The sequence below is a fragment of the Pristiophorus japonicus genome, unplaced genomic scaffold (assembly GCF_044704955.1).
Source record: "Pristiophorus japonicus isolate sPriJap1 unplaced genomic scaffold, sPriJap1.hap1 HAP1_SCAFFOLD_1357, whole genome shotgun sequence".
Classification (NCBI taxonomy): Eukaryota; Metazoa; Chordata; class Chondrichthyes; family Pristiophoridae; genus Pristiophorus; species Pristiophorus japonicus.
In genome coordinates, this window is record NW_027251026.1 from 34,850 (window position 1) to 52,768 (window position 17,919).

The 17,919-nt window shown below is 50.6% G+C and overlaps 1 long non-coding RNA gene across 1 annotated transcript; it reads right to left on the reverse strand.

Moving 5' to 3' along the window:
* Positions 1-311: 311 nt before the first annotated feature.
* On the reverse strand, positions 312-17,561 carry LOC139242499 (uncharacterized). The gene is made up of 4 exons (XR_011589236.1): positions 17,497-17,561; positions 13,124-13,234; positions 8,136-8,244; positions 312-905 (listed from the first exon to the last, which is right to left on the reverse strand). It is a non-coding gene; the product is annotated as an uncharacterized lncRNA (long non-coding RNA).
* Positions 17,562-17,919: the final 358 nt, after the last annotated feature.

The window sequence follows — 17,919 nt, forward strand, 5'->3', positions numbered from 1 at the left end:
CGCTGGTGAGGGACTGAACATCCTTGGTAAAAATGTTAATCTTTCGAGGTGATTAAACTCATTTTCCGCTGTATTAATAAAAACGCACCAGGTTATCACTCTTAAATACATCAGGGCGCACTTTTTAAACGGATAGAGGAAAGAAATGAAGCGATTGTCTTCCATCACATTGCCGAATTGCTCTGGCTCAATGACAATTTCACCTTTGCCACGTTGGAAACAATTTTTACTGTTACCTAACTGTGGTATATTCTTGAAGACATCACTGACACGCACATTCTACAAGATGGCTCTGATACATCATGTGACTTTTATTGTATTTACAGTAGCATCTGATTTACCACAGTAGTCCAATAGGTGGAGCTCTATATTACACTTCTCCCTCCTCAATGAAGAAGTAATCATAAGAAAATACTCATCATACATAACTTGCATGGTTATACATAACAAAAGATATGGACTCATTTTGCCATATTTACAAATCAGACTTAACCGCTGGTATTCTGTTTCGAAGAGGACACCTTCGCTCTCGAACAGAACCTTCCAAACATGGCGTCGAACCTCGACTCATTCTCGGCTGATCCTGAGGAAAGTTTTTCTCCAAGGGCAACCCGCGATCTACTTTTGAGCTCCTCCTACAGAACACCAGCAGCGATGTAAAGAATATATCACACCAACCAACGCAATTGTCAGTGCATTTTGCAAGCAATTTCCCGATTGTGCCCAAAGTGGAAACGATAGCTCGACAGTCTTAATATTAACTCATTCGTTGCAGCCGTGCGTTAGGACCATGAGGGCCGCTGATGTCTCTCGACTTCCGTGGCAACTCCAGAGCTCCTCATTCCTCTCCACTTGAAAGTCAATCCATCCCAATCCCAAGAATTTCCTGGAATCTTGCACGCTCCCTGCACGTGTGAAGAAGAAACGGGAAAACACATTGGTTTGTGAGAGGATGGATGTTGCCACTTGGGAACAGCGAGGGGCCGAAACGACCCCGTTCTGTAAGAGGCGTGAGGCCACGGGTCGGGAAGGACTCGCCGCTCGGTCGGCGCAGAGGGCCACCATTTTGAAAATTGCCCTGGTGGATTTTCCCTGCGGAGAATGTCTCCTTTCTGCCCGTGTTGACGCCCCGTCGACCCCTTTCCGCCCCGCAGGAAATTGCCAGCGTGGGAGCAGATCGCCCGTCGCTCAGTGGCCCCCGACAGATTTCCCCGGCGGGTAGCATCATGTGGCTGGTCACCCCCTCGTGGGTGCCAGGTCGATGACCCGGCAGAAGCTCTCCCTGAGGGCCCAATGGGTGTCACGCAAGTGTCTGCAGAGTTCGCAGTGGCTCTCCCCTTTAACTGAAGGGGAGGGACATTGTGACGTGTCAGTGTCGCGCTGATGACATGCCAGCCTTCCTCCCCGCTCCCCACGCACCTCCCCCTGCTCCCCACGCACCTCCCCCTGCTCCCCAGGTACCTCCCTCCCCCCGCTCCCCACGCACCTCCCCCCGTTCCCCACGTACCCACCCCTGCTCCCCACGTACCCTCCCCCGCTCCTCACACACCTCCGCCCTGCTCCCCACGTACTTACCTCCCCCCTCCCCCCCGCTCCCCACGCACCTCCCCCGCTCCCCATGTACCCCCCCCCGCTCCCCACGTACCTCCCCCCCGCTCCCCACGTATCTCCCCCAGCTCCCCACGTACCTCCCCCAGCTCCCCACGTACCTCCCCCCGTACCTCCCCCTGCTCCCCACGTACCTCCCCCCCCTGCTCCCCATGCACCCCCCCCCCACGTACCTCCCCCCCTGCTCCCCATGTACCTCCCCCCCCGCTCTCCATGTACCTCCCCCCGCTCTCCATGTACCTCCCCCCCCCGCTCTCCATATACCTCCTTCCCGCTCCCCACGTACCTCCCCCCCAGCTCCCCACGTACCTCTCCCCCCGCTCTCCACGTACCTCCCCCCGCTCCCCACGTACATCCCCCTCCCGCTCCCCACGTACCCTCCCCCTGCTCCCCACGTACCCGCCCCTGCTCCCCATGTACCCGCCCCTGCTCACCACGTACCTCCCCCGCTCCCCACGTACCTCCCCCTCCCGCTCCCCACGTACCCTCCCCCTGCTCCCCACGTACCCGCCCCTGCTCCCCACGTACCTCCCCCCGCTCCCCACGTACCTCCCCCTCCCGCTCCCCACGTACCTCCCCCCCACTCCACAAGCACCTCCCCCCTGCCGCAACTTGACTTCACTGCCTGGAACAAAAAAAGGCTCAAAGAGTTGAATTTCACTCGACTCTCCGTTCCATGGATTAGGGCGGAGAAAAATCTTGAAGATCGGTGAGAGCGCCCCCTTTCGGTCGCAGGACAGTTTCGGCCTCATTGTGTCCCACCACCGCCTCTTGATATTCAGTGACATTACCATCGCCAAATCCCCCACCATCAACATCCTGGGGGTCACCATTGACCAGAAACTTAACTGGACCAGCCACATAAATACTGAGGCCACAAGAGCAGGTCAGAGGCTGGGTATTCTGTGGTGAGTGTCTCACCTCCTGACTCCCCAAAGCCTTTCCACCATCTACACGGCACAAGTCAGGAGTGTGATAGAATACTCTCCACTTGCCTGGATGAGTTGCAGCTCCAACAACACTCGAGAAGCTCGACACCATCCAGGACAAAGCAGCCCGCTGGATTGTCACCCCATCCACCACCTTCAACATTCACTCCCTCCACCACCGGCACACCGTGGCTGCAGTGTGTACCATCCACAAGATGCACTGCAGCAACTCGCCAAGGCTTCTCCGGCAGCACCTCCCAAACCCACGACCTCCACCAGCTAGAAGGACAAGGGCAGCAGGCGCATGGGAACACCACCTCCTCCACGTTCCCCTCCGAGTCACACACACCATCCTGACTTGGAAATATATCAGCCGTTCCTTCATCGTCGCTGGGTCAACATCCTGGAACTCCCTCCCTAACAGCACTGTGGGAGCACCTTCACCACACGGACTGCAGCGGTTCAAGTAGGCGGCTCACCACTATCTCCTCGAGGGCAATTAGGGATGGGCAATAAATGTGCTCCTTCACTCAAAGTGTGGTGGAAATCTTATACTCTCTCCCCCAAAAAGCTGTTCAGGTTGGGGGCCAATGCAACATTAAGAACCGAGATCGCTAGATCTTTGCCAAGTATGGGTATTAAGGGATTATGGGACCAAGGTGGATAGATGGAGTTAAAATACTTTGGTATCATTTTCATCCTGTCAATCGAATCATTAGACTGAATACAGTTACAGAAACGCATGAACTTTTACATTCAGAAGAACATAAGAAATAGGGCCATCAATAAGATCGTGGCTGATCTACTTCAATGCCACTATCCGCAGTATCCCCATATCTCTTGTTTCCCTGACTGCCCAAATACCACCACCTTAAATATATCCAATGACCCAGCCTCCACAGCTCTCTGGGGCAGAGAATTCCACAGATTTACAACCCTCTGAGAGAAGAAATTCCTCCTCGTCTCAGTTTTAAATGGGCGACCCCTTACTCTGAGACTATCGGTGGGTATAGTCCGTGATAGGGGGGGGGGGCGGGTGTACATGGGGAGTGGGAGGGGATTAAATAAATGGCACGTGTAGTGAGTTGGTCTTACCGCATGAGAAGGATCCACAGCCAGCTCGGGAATGGAAGACCAGCAGGAAGAGTAGTACAAAGAAGGTAGTGCAGGGGTCCCCTGTGGTCATCCCCCTGCAAAACAGATACACTGCTTTGGGGACTGTTGAGGGGGATGACTCATCAGGGAAGGGCAGCAGGAGCCAAGTTCATGGCACCGTGGCTGGCTCTGTTGCACAGGAGGGCAGGAAATAGAGTGGGAGAGCGATAGTGAAAGGGGATTCAATTGTTAGGGGAATAGATAGGCGTTTCTGCGGCCGCAACCGAGACTCCAGGATAGTATGTTGCCTCCCTGGTGCCAGGGTCAAGGATGTCTCGGAGCGGGTGCAGGACATTCTGAAATGGGAGGGAGAACAGCCAGTTGTCGTGGTGCACATTGGTACCAACGACATAGGTAAAAAAAAGGGATGAGGTCCTACGAGACGCATTTAAGGAGCTAGGAGCTAAATTAAAATGTAGGACCTCAAAAGTAGCAATGTCGGGATTGCTACCAGTGCCACGTGCTAGTCAGAGTAGGAATCGCAGGATAGCGCAGATGAATACGTGGCTTGAGCAGTGGTGCAGCAGGGAGAGATTCAGATTCCTGGGGCATTGGAACCGGTTCTGGGGGAGCTGGGACCAGTACAAACCGGACGGTTTGCACCTGGGCAGGACCGGAACCAATGTCCTAGGGGGAGTGTTTGCTAGTGCTGTTGGGGAGGAGTTAAACTAATATGGCAGGGGGATGGGAACCAATGCAGGGAGACAGAGGGAAACAAAAAGGAGGCAAAAGCAAAAGACAGAAAAGAGATGAGTAAAAGTGGAGGGTAGAGAAACCAAAGGCAAGAAACAAAAAGGGCCACTGAATATAAAGGGGCTGCAGGAGGGGTCATGGTTTAAAAACTAGGATGAAAACACTCTACCTAAATGCATGCAGCATTCGAAATAAAGTAAATGAGTTGACGGCACAAATCATTACAAATGGGTATGATTTGGTGGCCATTACAGAAACATGGTTGCAAGGTGGCCAGGACTGGGAATTAAAAGTACAGGGGTATCTGACGATTCAGAAAGATAGGCAAGAAGGGAAAGGAGGTGGTGTAGCTCTGTTAATAAAGGATGATATCAGGGCAGTTGTGAGAGACGATATTGGCTCCAATGAACAAAATGTTGAATCATTGTGGGTGGAGATTAGAGATAGTAAGGGGAAAAAGTCACTGGTGGGCGTAGTTTATAGGCCCCCAAATAATAACTTTGCGGTGGGGCGGACAATAATCAAGGGAATAATGGAGGCATGTGAAAAAGGAACGGCAGTAGTCATGGGGGATTTTAACCTACATATCGATTGGTCAAATCAAATCGCACGGGGTAGCCTAGAGGAGGAATTCATAGAATGCATACGGGATTCTTTCTTAGAACAGTATGTAACAGAACCTACAAGGGAGCAAGCCATCTTAGATCTGGTCCTCTGTAATGAGACAGGAAAAATAAACGATCTCCTAGTAAAAGATCCTCTCGGAATGAGTGATCACAATATGGTTGAATTTGTAATACAGATTGAGGGTGAGGAAGTAGTGTCTCAAACGAGCGTACTATGCTTAAACAAAGGGGACTACAGTGGGATGAGGGCAGAGTTGGCTAAAGTAGACTGGAAACACACACTAAATGGTGGCACAATTGAGGAACAGTGGAGGACTTTTAAGGAGCTCTTTCATAGTGCGCAACAAAAATATATTCCAGTGAAAAAGAAGGGCGGTAAGAGAAGGGATAACCAGCCGTGGATAACCAAGGAAATAAAGGAGAGTATCAAATTAAAAACCAATGCGTATAAGCTGGCCAAGGTTAGTGGGAAACTAGAGGATTGGGAAAATTTTAAGCAACAGCAAAGAATGACTAAAAAAGCAATAAAGAAAGGAAAGATAGATTACGAAGGTAAACTTGCGCAAAACATAAAAACAGATAGTAAAAGCTTTTACAGATATATAAAACGGAAAAGAGTGACTAAAATAAATGTTGGTCCCTTAGAAGATGAAAAGGGGGATTTAATAATGGGAAATGTGGAAATGGCTGAGATCTTAAACAATTATTTTGCTTCCGTCTTCACAGTGGAAGACACAAAAACCATGCCAAAATTTGCAGGCCACAGGAATGTGGGAAGGGAGGACCTTGAGACAATCACTATCACTAGGGGGGTAGTGCTGGACAGGCTAATGGAACTCAAGGTAGACAAGTCCCCTGGTCCTGATGAAATGCATCCCAGGGTATTAAAAGAGATGGCGGAAGTTATAGCAGATGCATTCGTTATAATCTACCAAAATTCTCTGGACTCTGGGGAGGTACCAGCGGATTGGAAAGCAGCTAATGTAACGCCTCTGTTTAAAAAAGGGGGCAGACAAAAGGCAGGTAACTGTAGGCCGGTTAGTTTAACATCTGTAGTGGGGAAAATGCTTGAAACTATCATTAAGGAAGAAATAGCGGGACATCTAGATAGGAATAGTGCAATCAAGCATACGCAGCATGGATTCATGAAGGGGAAATCATGTTTAACTAACTTACTGGAATTCTTTGAGGATATAACGAGCATGGTGGATAGAGGTGTACCGATGGATGTGGTGTATTTAGATTTCCAAAAGGCATTCGATAAGGTGCCACAGAAAAGGTTACTGCAGAAGATAGAGGTACGTGGAGTCAGAGGAAATGTATTAGCATGGATAGAGAATTGGCTGGCAAACAGAAAGTAGAGAGTCGGGATAAATGGGTCCTTTTCCGGTTGGAAATCAGTGGTTAGTGGTATGCCACAGGGATCAGTGCTGGGACCACAACTGTTTACAATATACATAGATGACCTGGAAGAGGGGACAGAGTGTAGTGCAACAAAATTTGTAGATGACACTAAGATTAGTGGGAAAGCGGGTTGTGTAGAGGACACAGAGAGGCTACAAAGAGATTTAGATAGGTTAAGTGAAAGGGCTAAGGTTTGGCAGATGGAATACAATGTCGGAAAGTGTGAGGTCATCCACCTTGGGAAAAAAAACAGTAAAAGGGAATATTATTTGAATGGGGTGAAATTACAACATGCTGCGGTGCAGAGGGACCTGGGGGTCCTTGTGCATGAATCCCAAAAAGTTAGTTTGCAGGTGCAGCAGGTAATCAGGAAGGCGAATGGAATGTTGGCCTTCATTGCGAGAGGGATGGAGTACAAAAGCAGGGAGGTCCTGCTGCAACTGTACAGGGTATTGGTGAGGCCGCACCTGGAGTACTGCGTGCAGTTTTGGTCACCTTACTTAAGGAAGGATATACTGGCTTTGGAGGGGGTACAGAGACGATTCACTAGGCTAATTCTGGAGATGAGGGGGTTACCTTATGATGATAGATTGAGTAGACTGGATCTTTACTCGTTGGAGTTCAGAAGGATGAGGTGTGATCTGATAGAAACATTTAAAATCATGAAAGGGATAGACAAGATAGAGGCAGAGAGGTTGTTTCCACTGGTCGGGGAGACTAGAACTAGGGGGCACAGCCTCAAAATACGGGGGAGCCAATTTAAAACCGAGTTGAGAAGGAATTTCTTCTCCCAGAGGGTTGTGAATCTGTGGAATTCTCTGCCCAAGGAAGCAGTTGAGGCTAGCTCATTGAATGTATTCAAGTCACAGATAGATAGATTTTTAACCAATAAGGGAATTAAGGGTTACGGGGAGCGGGCGGGTAAGTGGAGCTGAGTCCACGGCCAGATCAGCCATGATCTTGTTGAATGGCGGAGCAGGCTCGAGGGGCTAGATGGCCTACTCCTGTTCCTAATTCTTATGTTCTTATGTTCTTCTATAAATGGGTGGGTAGAGGCTGCCCTGGACGTGCGCCCGCAATGACCCCTGGGAAATCAGGGCGGTGCAGCATAGCCGGCGGAACAGAGGGAGGTAACGTTCTCCCAAGGTAAGTGCGAGCGTTTGCTCCTTGAATTCTGTTAGTGATTTGTGTTGTGGTGACGTGGGCAGTGATTTGGGAATGTTTCTGTATCCCCTCCTGCCCCTCCCCCACCACCCCCCCCCCCTCGGGGCGCACACGTTAGTTCGCCAGTCTCCCACCCTTGCGTCTCGAGACGTGTACACCTCCTCCCTTCGCACTGCGCCGCCCCCCCTCCCCCGCCGACACAGGGTGTTGTGTACGTAAATAAACAGACCAACTGAACCCGGAGTGACGGAACTTAACTGTGTCCTTTATAGCAGCTCCCAAAATGGTGTCCCAGAACCAGCATGAACCAGCATGTTTACAGCAGTGTGGGAATCGCTCCCGCTGGGTCCTAATGCCTGCCGAGTGACATCTCGTGTCACAAACAGAGAGAGTGTGAACACAGCACAGGGCCCAGATACCTGAAGCTTCCTTACTGAAGCTCAGACTATTCCCGGCCGGTAACTACCCCGGCCCACCTCCGTACCCCCCTCCCCCCGCAATCATCCCCGGGAGACAGAAAAGCCTGAAATGCAGCCCCACGTGCCTGGATACTCACCCTGTCGGAAAGCTCTATATTCGCTGGACATTGGTGTCGAAGAAGTCGTAGTCACTGTCCGAGGAGTTGTCCCTTGCGTTTACTGGGAGGTTGGCACGGCGCTCCAGAGCTGTTGAGAACAAGCATTGGATGATGACGTAGATTAGTGAGAAGTTAATGGTGAAGGCCAATATGGGTAACACTGCCTTCTGATCTGACGATAAATCGACTGGTCCCCTCTCCCGATCTCTGTAACCTCCTCCAGCCCCTACACCCCTCCCGATCTCTGTAACCTCCTCCAGCCCCTACAACCCTCCCTATCTCTGTAACCTCCTCCAGCCCCTACAACCCTCCCTATCTCTGTAACCTCCTCCAGCCCCTACAACCCTCCCTATCTCTGTAACCTCCTCCAGCCCCTACAACCCTCCCGATCTCTGTAACCTCCTCCAGCCCCTACACGCCTCCCTATCTCTGTAACCTCCTCCAGCCCCTACAACCCTCCCTATCTCTGTAACCTCCTCCAGCCCCTACACGCCTCCCGATCTCTGTAACCTCCTCCAGCCCCTACACGCCTCCCTATCTCTGTAACCTCCTCCAGCCCCTACAACCCTCCCTATCTCTGTAACCTCCTCCAGCCCCTACACGCCTCCCGATCTCTGTAACCTCCTCCAGCCCCTACAACCCTCCCTATCTCTGTAACCTCCTCCAGCCCCTACAACCCTCCCTATCTCTGTAACCTCCTCCAGCCCTACACCCCTCCCTATCTCTGTAACCTCCTCCAGCCCTACACCCCTCCCTATCTCTGTAACCTCCTCCAGCCCTACAACCTTCCCTATCTCTGTAACCTCCTCCAGCCCCTACAACACTCCCTATCTCTGTAACTTCTTCCAGCCCCTACACCCCTCCCTATCTCTGTAACCTCCTCCAGCCCCTATACCCCTCCCTATCTTTGTCACCTCCTCCAGCCCTACAACCCTCCCTATCTCTGTAACCTCCTCCAGCCCCTACAACACTCCCTATCTCTGTAACTTCCTCCAGCCCCTACATCCCTCCCTATCTCTGTAACCTCCTCCAGCCCCTACAACACTCCCTATCTTTGTCACCTCCTCCAGCCCCTACAACCCTCCCTATCTCTGTAACCTCCTCCAGCCCCGACAACACTCCCTATCTCTGTAACTTCCTCCAGCCCCTACATCCCTCCCTATCTCTGTAACCTCCTCCAGCCCCTACAATACTCCCTATCTTTGTCACCTCCTCCAGCCCCTACAACCCTCCCTATCTCTGTAACCCCCTCGAGCCTCTACAACCCTTCCTATCTCTGTAACCTCCTCCAGCCCCTACAACACTCCCTATCTCTGTAACTTCCTCCAGCCCCTACATCCCTCCCTATCTCTGTAACCTCCTCCAGCCCCTACAACACTCCCTATCTCTGTAACCCCCTCGAGCCTCTACAACACTCCCTATCTCTGTAACTTCCTCCAGCCCCTGTATTCCTCACTATCTCTGTAACCTTCTCCAGCGCCTACAACCCTCCCCATCTCTGTAACCTCCTCCAGCCCCGACACCCCTCCCCATCTTTGTCACTTCCTCCAGCCCTACAACCCTCCCTATCTCTGTAACCTCCTCCAGCCCCTACAGCCCTCCCTATCTCTGTAACTTCCTCCAGCCCCTACATCCCTCCCTATCTCTGTAACCTCCTCCAGCCCCTACAGCACTCCCTATCTCTGTAACTTCCTCCAGCCCCTACATGCCTCCCTATCTCTGTAACTTCCTCCAGCCCCTACATGCCTCCCTATCTCTGTAACCTCCTCCAGCCCCTACACCCCTCCCTATCTCTGTAACTTCCTCCAACCCCTACAACCCTCCCTATCTCTGTAACCTCCTCCAGCCCCTACAACCCTCCCTATCTTTGTCACCTCCTCCAGCCCCTACAACCCTCCCTATCTCTGCAACCTCCTCCAGCCCCTGCAACCCTTCCGAGATATCTATGCACTTCCCATTCCGGCCTCTTACACATCGCCCAATTTCTATCGCCCTACTCGTAGCAGCCTTGCCTTCAGCCCTAATGATCCTAAGCTCTGGTATCTAAAACTAAACCTCCCTGCCTCTCTATCTCCCTTTCTTTTTAAGACATTGCTTAAAACCTACCTCTTTGACTGAGCATCTGACCACCTGTGCTATCGATTAGCGTTTACTGCAAGGGGGTTGGAGTACAAGCGTAAGGAAGTCCTGCTACAATTACACAGGGCGTTAGTGAGACCACACCTGGAGTACTGTGCACAGTTTTGGTTTCCGTATTTAAGGAAGGATATACTTGCCTTAGAGGTAATGCTACAAAGATTCACGAGAATGATTCCTGGGATGAGAGGGTTGTCCTATATTCTCTGGAGTTTTGTAAGAATGACTGGTGATCTCACTGAAAATTGAACATTCTTACAGGTAGATGCAGGGAGCATTTTACAACATAAGAACATAAGAAATAGGAGCAGGAGTAGGCCATACGGCCCCTCGAGCCTGCTCCGCCATTCAATAAGATCATGGCTGATCTGATTGTGGACTCAGCTCCACTTCCCCGCCCGCTCCCCATAACCTCTTATCCCCTTATCGTTGAAGAAACTGTCTATTTCTCTCTTAAATATATTCAAAGTGCCAGCTTCCACAGCTCTCTGAGGCAGCAAATTTCACAGATTTACAACCCTCTGAGAGAAGAAATTTCTCCTCATCTCAGTTTTAAATGGGCGGCCCCTTATTCTAAGATCATGCCCTCTAGTTCTAGTCTCCCCATCAGTGGAAACATCCTCTCTGCATCCACCTTGTCAAGAACCCTCGTAATCTTATACGTTTCAATAAGATCACCCCTCAGTCTTCTGAATTACAATGAGTAGAGGCCCAACCTCCTCAACCTTTCCTCATAAGTCATCCCCTCATCCCCGGAATCAACCGAGTGAACCTTCTCTGAGCTGCCTCCAAAGCAAGTATATCCTTTCGTAAATATGGAAACCAAAACTGCACGCAGTATTCCAGGTGTGGCCTCACCAATACCCTGTATAACTGTAGCAAGACTTCTCTGCTTTTATACTCCATCCCCTTTGCAATAAAGGCCAAGACACCATTGGCCTTCCTGATCACTTGCTGTAACTGCATACTATCCTTTTGTGTTTCATGAACAAGTAACCCCCAGGTCCCTCTGTACTGCAGCACTTTGCAATCTTTCTCCATTTAAATAATAACTTGCTCTTTGATTTTTTTCTGCCAAAGTGCATGACCTCACACTTTCCAACATTATACTCCATCTGCCAAATTTTTGCCCATCACTTAGCCTGTCTATGTCCTTTTGCAGATTTTTTGTGTTCTCCTCACACATTGCTTTTCCTCCCATCTTTGTATCGTCAGCAAACTTGGCTACGTTACACTCAGTCCCTGCTTCCAAGTCGTTAATATAGACTGTAAATAGTTGGGGTCCCAGCACTGATCCCTGCAGCACCCCACTAGTTACTGGTTGCCAACCAGAGAATGAACCATTCATCTCGGCTCTCTGTTTTCTGTTAGTTAACCAATCCTCTATCCATGCAAATATATTACCCCCAACCTAGTGAACATTTATCTTGTGTAGTAACCTTTTATGTGGCACCTTGTCAAATGCCTTCTGGAAGTCCAAATACACCACATCCACTGGTTCCCCTTTATCCATCCTGTTCGATACATCCCCGGGCTGGGAAGTGTAGAACCAGGGGCCACAGTCTCAGAATAAGGGGTCGGCCATTTAGGACGGAGACGAGGAGAAATTTCTTCACTCAGGGGGTGGCGAATCTTTGGAATTCTCTCCCCCAGAGGGCTGTGGAGGCTCAGTCATTGAGTGTATTCAAGTCTGAGGTCGATAGATTGCCGGGCACTCAGGGAATCGAGGGACATGGGGATTGGGGGGATGGGGGAAGGTGGAGTTGAGGTCGAAAATCAGCCAGGATCTCACTGAATGGCGGGGCAGGCTTGAGGGGCTGTGGGGCCTACTCCTGCTCCAAATTTTAATATTCTAATATATCTCCTCATGTGGCCCAGTGCCAACTCTAGTTTGTTAACGCTCGGTGAAGCGCCTTAGGAATGTTTTCCTACATTCAAGGCGCTATAGAAATGCAAGTTGTTGCTGGTTATGTCTCCATCCTGGGTTGGGCAGTACTGGTGGCCTGACGTCATGTCTGGTTCCTCAACCATTGAGACGTTGCTCAGTTGTGGGACCTTGTCAGTGTTCAGCAGCAGGGTATTTGACCAGGGTATTTGATCATGGAGAGTGTCAGTGCTGAGTGCAAACTTCACCTCTCCCACACAGGGACACTCCCAAACCGGGCAGGCACGGAGACCTACTGTCCCACCTCTTTATCCTGCTCCAGGTGAGACCCACTCACTCAGCACAGGCCGGGGATGGAGCCTGGGCCTTGGCTGCTCTGTACGGAAAGTACATTCAGGCATTGAACCCAGGCCGACTCCAATCCAATTAGTTCCCTTTTTATGACCACATTGTTGTGCCATTTGGCCTCTGTACATCGCACTCTTGTCTCTGAGTCAGGAGGTCGCGGGTTTAAATCCCCACTCCCACTCCACAGACTCGAGTCCCATTATCCAGGCCGACACTCCAGGTGCCAGTACCAAGGGAGCGCCGCATTGTCAGAGGGGCAGTACTGAGGGAGTGCCGCACTGTCGGAGGGGCAGGACTGAGGGAACGCTCCCCTCTCCTGTGGCCACTATTGGAAGAAAAGCTGGGGAGCTTTCTCCCTGGTATCCTGACCGAATATTTATGCCTCAATCAACATCGCCAACAGAGAGATTATCGGGACCTCACCACATTGCTCTTTGTGGGAGCTTGCTGTGCGCAAATTGGCTGCCGCGTCTCCCTACATTGCAACAGTGACTACACTCCAAAAACATGTGAAGCATGCTATGGGATGTCCTGTGCATGACATTAGATAAATGCAATCTTTCCTTTTTGTCACCAGCCTGATGCTGGGTTACCTTACCTGGGTAGGCCGATAAGGTAGCTTTCTCTGGAGTTCCCGTGTAGAGATTGTCAGACATACTTTGGGTGGAAGTTGGTCTCGCGTTGGCATTGTTGTTTCGATGGAACGATACTTGGAAAATAATTGTTAAAAGTCTATTAGTTGCTGACCTTTCATAAGAACATAAGAAGATTTAGGAGCCGGAGTCGGCCATTCGGCCCCTCGAGCCTGCTCCGCCATTTAACGAGATCATGGCTGATCTTCAACCTCAACTCCACTTTCCTGCACTATCCCCGTATCCCGCGATTCCCTTAGTATCCAAAAATCTATGGATCTCGGCCTTGAATATACTCACCGACTGAGCCTCCACAGCCCTCTGGGGTAGAGAGCTCCAAAGGTTCACCACCCTCTGAGTGGAGAAATTTCTCCTCATCTCAGTCCTAAATGGCCGACCCCTTATCTTAAGACTGTGACCCCTGGTTCTAGACTCCCCAGCCCCGGGGGAAACATTCTCCCTGCATCTACCCTGTCAAGAAAAGTCGGGAGGATATGCTAAACCTGTATCGATCCTTTGTTAGACCACGTACCGTGAACAGTTCTGGTGGCCGTATTATAAACAGGATACAGAGGCACTGGAGGGGGTGCAGAGAAGATTTACAAGGATGATACCAGAAATGCGAGGGTATACGTATCAGGAAAGGATGGACAGGCTGGGTCCCTTTTCTCTTGAAAAAAGGCCGAGGGATGATATAAAAGGATCTTTAAAATGATGAAAGGTTCTGATAGAGTGGATACAGAGAGAACGTTTCCACTTGTGGGGAAGAGCATAACTAGAGGCCGTCAATAGAAGATAGTCTCCAGGAAATCCAATGGGGAATTCAGGAGAAACGTCTTTACCCGGAGAGTGGTGAGAATGTGGAACTCGCTGCCACAGGAAGTGGTTGAGGCGAATAGTATCGATGCATTTAAGGGGAGGCTGGACAAGCGTACGAGGGAGAAGGGAATAGAGGTGTCATGTATGTACATGCTGTTTGTAGCCACCAGATGGTGCCATTGTTGGAGATCACTGAGCAGCACGCACCTGATGCTGCTCTGGTATAAAAGGCCAGCCATGTTGTGAGTCAGGCACTTTGGGCTGTAATAAAGTAGAGCCAAGGGTGTACCTTGTTCAGTTAAACAGTACTCAGTTTGTACCTTTATTGCATACAGAACAAAAGGGTTATGCTGATAGATTTAGATGAGAAAGGACGGGAGGAGGCTCGAGTGGAGCATAAACGCCGGCATGGACCGGTTGGGCCGAATGGCCTGTTTCTGTGCCATATATCCTGTGTCGTCCGATGTGAGCTGGCTCAGAATCTTATATGTTTCAATGAGATTCACCTGTGGGGGTCTACTCTATTCCAGACAGAGGGGGCAATGATCTCTCCTCTCTCCGATGGGGGAATGGGAGAGTCAGTGTGTCATAGTCTGACCTTTCACCCTCTGGCACTTGGCATTCTCTCCCTGCCGCTGGTAACAGTCCACGAGAAATGAGTTTGCCATTCTCGGTCCAGTTCCTATAGTACCTGTAAAAAGTCTGTACTGAGGGAGCGCTGCATTGTCGGAGGGGCAGTATTGAGGGGGTGCTGTACTGTCGGAGGGGCAGTACTGAGGGAGTGCTGCACTGTCGGAGGGGCAGTACTGAGGGAGCGCCGCACTGTCGGAGGGGCAGTACTGAGGGAGTGCTGCACTGTCGGAGGGGCAGTACTGAGGGAATGCTGCACTGTCAGAGGGGCAGTACTGAGGGAGTGCTGCACTGTCGGAGGGGCAGTACTGAGGGAGTGCTGCACTGTGGGAGGGGCAGTACTGAGGGAATGCTGCACTGTCAGAGGGGCAGTACTGAGGGAGTGCTGCACTGTCGGAGGGGCAGTACTGAGGGAGTGCTGCACTGTCAGAGGGGCAGTACTGAGGGAGTGCTGCACTGTTGGAAGTGCCGTATTTTGAATGAGATATTAAATTGAAGGCTCCGTGTACTCTCTCAGGTGGCGTAAAAGATCGCATGGACACTATTGGAAGAAGAGCAGGGGAGTTCTACCCGGTGTACTGGGCCCGATATTTATCCCTCAATCAACATCACTAAATACATTGCCATATGCGGGAGCTTACTATGCATAAGTCAACTGCTGCATTTCCTTCATTACAATAGGGACTAAACTTCAAAATCATTTCATTGGCTAGGGATCACTTCGGGACATCATGAGATTGTGGCAGCTGCTATATCATTAATTAATTAAATTATCTCTCTCTTTCCTTCTTTCACTTTTTGTCTTTCTCTCTCTCTCCCTCTTTTTCTCTCTCTGTCTCTTTCTCGCTCACTTTTTCTCTCTCTCTCTTTTCACTTTTTATCTCTTGCTTTCTCTTTCTCTTTCGCTTCCTCTTTTTCTCTCTCACTGTTTCTCTCTCTCTCTCTCTCTCCTTGGGCTAGAACCTCCACTTTTGTGCCTATCGCCCAAAAATGGGCGGTTTATTTCCGGCGTGGGCGTTAAAAAAAGGGTTTTCAGATCGCCGGCTTCTCGCCCACTCTCAAATCACCGAGTCTCCATTTTTGAAAATGGGTGTTACCGCGAGCGATATCAAATGGGCGTTAGCGTTAAATCTCTCTGACCTTCTGCTGTAAAGTGTTGTCGTCCTTAGCAACGGCATGGCAACGCTCGTTTCCCGCGATTCAGGAGGTCAAGGGTCATCATGACATGCGCAGAAGAGGAGACCGAGAGAGCGGGAGCTCAGAGGGGACTGGAAGCGTGTGTGGCTGTGGTGTGTAGCTTGTCTGGCTGTTGTGGGAGGCACGAGGGAGATTCACCAGCAGCAAAAAGCCCACTCAGCACCCAGAACATAGTTGGCACTGAGTTTTTGTCCAACAAATAAGATATAACATGGAAGGGATGGCGGAGGCCCCGGAGCTGGTAGCCAGGAACACTGATGGCAGAGGGCTCCCAGTGGTCCCGGAGCGTGGTACTGCACCCCAAGGTGCCACACTCCCATTGCCAACCACACATGAGAGCCAGCAGCAACATCTTGCTTCTGGCTCGGGGCACGTTCCCACCTCGGGACCATCCTCTCCCGTATCCGTCCAAACAGTGCTTCGGCAATCAACACCACCCCCCCTCCCGCAATTAAGCATCTCCTGAGGACCTCCTCGGCCAGGTGGCTTGGAGTCAGGAGGGGAAGGGTTGGTTTGCACAGAAATACTGACATTTTCAGACTAATGTTCGGTTCAAATGTTTTTTACTTAACAAAACCTTGTAGCACATTGGCTCAGATAGCTGCACCATTACACGCTGGCGGTTCCTTAACATCAAAGTGTATAATCACACTTAACTTCAATCAACGTAAACTTTAACTGGCACCAAGGTGATGGGCGCCATTGATGCCTGAGCTGCACACACACAGCAGTGTGTCAGCGTTGTCGTTCAGGCCAATCTTTCAGGTATCAGCTCCTCACGTAAGAGTGGGATTTAACAAATACCAGCCACACGGCTGGCATCTGTTCCGGTTAGTTCCACTTTTTGTGGGCTGTTTTTTGGGCGAGCGATATTGTGGCCGATGTGTGCGCGAGGTGGTGAAATTGATGGTGAGTGATCTCCATGGCCGCTAGTTTGGGTAAATATGCTATTCACGACAAAAAACAGTGGGCGGGTGCTCATATTGAATCTCGGCGTTAATTCCGTGCGGAAAGTAACGCTGGCCGATATTATGGGCGTTGATTTCGCTCATACTACTAATTCCACCGTTAAGCCCATGGGGAAAGTAACGCTCGGTAATAAGTTTCCTAAAAAATCCCGTCAGTTTCCATTTTGTGCCAAAGTGGGTAATATCTGGGTTATACATCATTTCAGCGGTAAAATGGGCATTAAGCAAGTAAAAAAAGTAGAGGTTCTAGCCCTTTCTCTTTTTCACTCTCTCTCTTTCTTTCTCCCTCTTTCTCTCTTTTTCACTCTCACTTCTCTCTCTCCGTCACTTTTTCTCTCTCGCCCTCTCTCTCTTTTTCACTCTCACTTTTCTCTCTCTCTCTTTCTCTCCAACACTTTTTCTCTCTCGCCCTCTCTCTCTTTTTCACTTTCACCTCTCTCTCTCTCTCTCACTTTCTCTCTCGCTCTCTCTCTTTTTTCCTCTCTCTCTCTCTGTCTGTCTCTCTTTTTTCCTCTCTCTCTGATCCCGAGCTCAGACTGGGGCTGGGAGGGAGTTCACTGAGTCGGGCCTGGATAGAAGTGAATGCCGGCCCCAGCAGCGGGGAGGGATTTAACCCACAGTCCCCTGCAGCTCCTCGCTCACCTGGCTCCCTCCCTCCCTCCCTCCCTCGCGAGGGGCCGGTGCAGTGCCTACAGCCGATCCCTCAGCCCTGGTGCTGTCCTTACCTGCGTGACTGGCAGCCCCGGTCGGTCCGATCCACTGGCGTTGCGTCTGCTTGCGACGGAACACTGAGAGGGGGGAGAGGGAGAGAGATTCAAATCCGGCTCGCAACCCAGCTGAGCGAGTGCGTGTGCGTGAGTGCATTGAGGAATTTCGCTCATAATAGTTCAGTTAAAAGTAACAACGTGCCTGCCTGGTGCCTGTGCGTGCCTGTTGTATGTGTCTGTGCATGTATGTAAGTATGTATGTGCCTGTGTGTGCATGTATGTATGTGCCTGTGCATGTATGTAAGTATGTATGTGCCTGTGTGCGCATGTATGTATGTGCCTGTGTGTGCGCATGTATTTATGTGCCTGTGTGTATGTGCCTGTGTGTGCGCATGTATGTATGTGCCTGTGTGTGCATGTATGTATGTGCCTGTGCATGTA